Here is a 3,713-nt window from a genome sequence, read left to right as displayed (position 1 = left end):
GCCCGTCCCCAGCCGGGAAGGGGGGGGGGGGCGCGTGGACCGTGACCGCTCTGGGGCTGCCGGCCCTGCAGAGCTGCAGAGTCCATGGTAACGGCAGGCCAGGGGCACAGGGGGCCAGCCTCGGGGAGCACAGCCCCTGCAGCAGCGTCACTGGGGGAGGGCACCTGAGCCAACGTCCCCTGGGCCACCCCAGGATGCCGGAACCACAGGCAGGCGTGGCCTGAGTTCCCATGTGGCTCGGCACCGCTGCTGGGAGCAAACGGCCGCCCAGGCACGGCTGTGCCTTCCTCAGCGCACGGTAGGCGCAGTTCTACCCGGCTGGTGCCCGCGAGGACGATCAGGTCACCCGAGCCGCACACGGCGGGCGGTTTCCTTCTTTCTTCCCTCAAAGGCTGGGGCTTCAGAACTGCGACGTCACCCCCTCCATGGGCTGTGAGGAAATGGGCCGCCTCTGCGGAAGTCGGCCGTCCATTCACACGCGTTAGTCTGTCCCAAGGGTCGAGTCCTGAGCGAGGAGGAGGTGGGAGAACAAGCAGTTCAGAAAAGCAGTATTTCATCAAAATGAAGGGTCAGCCCGGGGTCAGCACACAGGCTCTGGAGGGACGGCACACACCCTGCGTGTGCCCCTGGCCACCGCCAGCCAGCACAGTCCGGCTTCTCGCCAAACCCCAAGTACCGGGCTCCAGGCCGCCGCCACCATCTGGCCAGAGCGGCCACGCGGGGGAAACGCAGTGCCACTCTAGGCGGCCACCCGGCGGGACTCGCGTGAGGCCGCGCCTGCGTCGTGCCCGGCGTGGGGCAGGCGGCAGAGCATCAGGTAAGATGCCTCCCGCCCGCCGGGCGCTGCTGTCCAGCCTGGCGGGAAGACACACAGCGCGCCCGTCCTTCCCGCCAGGTCGGCCTTCCGCCGGAGAGGTGGCGGGCGGGTGCGACAGGGCCCGGAATCAGAATTGCCCTACAGGCCCAGGTTTTCTGCATTTCATTTTTCTGTAACTATAGCAGCCTCCACGTGCTGTGTGCTCCTTGCTGCACGTCCCTTCTTTTACCGTGCGCTCCGTCGTCATCCCCAAGTTACTGAAGCTGAGACGGAGGGTCAGGAGCGCGGCCACTAAGCAGCACGTGCATTCAGAGTGAGGGCGGCCTGACTCCGCAGCCAGTGCTCTCCCCTCCACCAAGCTGCTCTGCTAGAAGACCGTCACGGATCCCTGATGGACGTTATGCCTCACTCCTCTTCGGATGTGTGGCGACGCGTTCACAGAGAATAAAGCACGTCCAGGTGTAAACTACAGAGTTGCAGGCTTTCTGAGCAGAGGATGATACTTCCGAGAGCGTTAGTCCTTCACAGTCATTTGGTCTTTCAAACTGTGTTTGTTTTTAGCCAGGGATTGCTTGTACACTGTACAGAAGTTCATAATTTAACAAAAAACTTTGCAATGAAGAGTCTCCTCTCCCATGCCGTGACCCCTGGGCCTCCCCTTTCCCTCGAGGCAGCCGCTGTTACCCGGTCATCCATCCAGAGAAGCCCTGTCCAGCGGTTTCTGGCCACCTTCTGAAGCTCCAGGTTTCCCACGAGCCCCTCGGCAGCCAGCATAGAAGGCAGTGGGGCGGGGGACCTGGGTGGCTCAGTTAGGCGTCGGACTTCAGATCATGATCTCATGATGGTTCGTGAGTTCGAGCCCCACGCTGGGCTCTGGGCTGACAGCTCAGAGCTTGGAGCCTGCTTCAGATTCTGTGTCTCCCTCTCTCCGCCCCCTCCCCCTCTTACATTCTGTCTCTCTCTCTCAAAAATGAACATTAAAAAAAAAAAATTTTTTTTTATAAAGAAGGGAAGGTGGGTAGGACTCCGGGCCACTCACACTGCTTCACCTACAGTTCTCTCCCACCTTGCTTCCTGCATGGGGGTGCCTCCTGAGGTGGTTAGACAAGTCCCTCTGCTAACAGCAAGTTTGAACTCCTACCTGCACCTTACTAGGAGGGTCCCCTTTTCCATCAGTTTTGTGACAGGCGGGCTTGTGGGGAGCAAGAGGTATAATCCGTTACAATTCAGAAGGGGTTACCTTTCGGAGGTGGGGCCACAGGCACGGGATGAGGAGAATTCTTGACCCTCTGCTTTATTTTAACAACCCACTACCCAAGGCTAAGAAAAGCTTTGAAGACCGAGGCGAAGGTCCTCATTACTGACCTGACTAACCCACTGGCTCCCGGGTGTGGTCCTACCTCTTGCAACTGCCCGTGGCTGAGACCCTGTCTGCCTCACCAAGCAGTGCCCGCCTCCCCCCAGAAGGACTTCTTGGACTTCCAGCAAAGACTACCCGGTTCTGAACTGGATTTCTGTGCCCGCCCGCCGTTGGGGCTTCCTGGCTCTTCCCTTCAAACCAAGCCCCCCGTGGCCATCGTTGTGCCTGTAGCTGAGTGCTACGAGCATCCCAGCGGGACAAAATGCCTTTTCCTCTCCAAACATGGCAGTAAAGTAGCCCTCAAGCAATATTAGCCAGAATTTCTTCACGACAGAAGTGGGGATTTCACATACCTCTTCCTTCACAGCTTGCTGCTCTCTCAGTGGTTGGCACGCCTGAATTCAATGGCAGCAAGATGGGGCATGTCTAATTTAAAGAGATTTGCATGCAGGCTACATTCCTCCTTTATCTGCGAGGGGGAAGTGCTTTGTCAGGGGAACTGGGAGCCACCCTTCGGTCACCCCCAGAGCAGCATGTGCCCAGGTGGCATCTTCTGTCATTACCAAGAGCATCAATGTGGCGTCAACAGGGAGACGAGACTGACTTTCCTAAAGGCAAAAGCTTCTTGATTAGATTTCCTTACCCAGGGGTGCCTGGGTGGCTTAGTCGGTTAAGCGTCCGACTTTCACTTAGGTCATGATCTCGCGGTTCGTGGGTTCGAGCCCCGCGTCGGGCTCTGTGCTGACTGCCAGCTCAGAGCCTGGAGCCTGTTTCAGTCTGTGACTCCCTCTCTCTCTGACCCTCCCCTGCTCATGCTGTCTCTCTCTCTCTCCTATAAATAAATAAAAACATTAAAAAAAAAAATTTTAGATTTCCTTACCCAACAGTAGAGTAAGAGCAGAGCCACATTTTTCAATCCGCCCTCCTCCTTGGAACTCACAGAAAGTGGTTGGTCGGGGCGGTGGACCCCCCCGTTGTCTGTGCTAAGGAAAAGGCTAGCGATCTCCAGCCACCTCTTGCTTGATTAAGTGACACGTACCCTTGGTATCAACTTCGGAAGGTCCCTAACGGTATCCAGTGCGAGAATCTCCTGCCCCCCAGCGCCCCTCCCCAGAGGCAACCACGGCTAAATAGCTAGAATATCCTTTCAGGGAGCTTTTCAAGTGAATGAATATACATCATCTAATACAGATGTTAGCATATCCTGTTCTCTGCCCTGCACCTTGCTTTCTGCTCTGCACCCACCAAACGCACACAGGGCCCCCATCCCCACCTTCCCTCCCGTCCCTGCTGGTGGCCCTGCCGAATTTAACCACGTGCGTGGACATTTAGGTGACTCCGATCTTTGGCTAAGACAATGCCAGAGTGAACATCCTTGTAAAGGACGTCGTTCCACACACGTGTGCCTTTAAATCCCCAAGCAGAATCACCAAGTCAGAATGTGCATTTTCCACCGTGATATGAATCGCCACGCTGCCTGCCCTCTGCGGACGGCGTGTGCGCGCCACCCCGCCCCCCGCCCCCATCCCCGCCCTC

The sequence above is a fragment of the Crocuta crocuta genome, unplaced genomic scaffold (genome assembly GCF_008692635.1).
Source record: "Crocuta crocuta isolate KB4526 unplaced genomic scaffold, BGI_CrCroc_1.0 scaffold248, whole genome shotgun sequence".
Taxonomy (NCBI): Eukaryota; Metazoa; Chordata; class Mammalia; order Carnivora; family Hyaenidae; genus Crocuta; species Crocuta crocuta.
Note: the sequence above shows the minus strand (reverse complement) of the source record.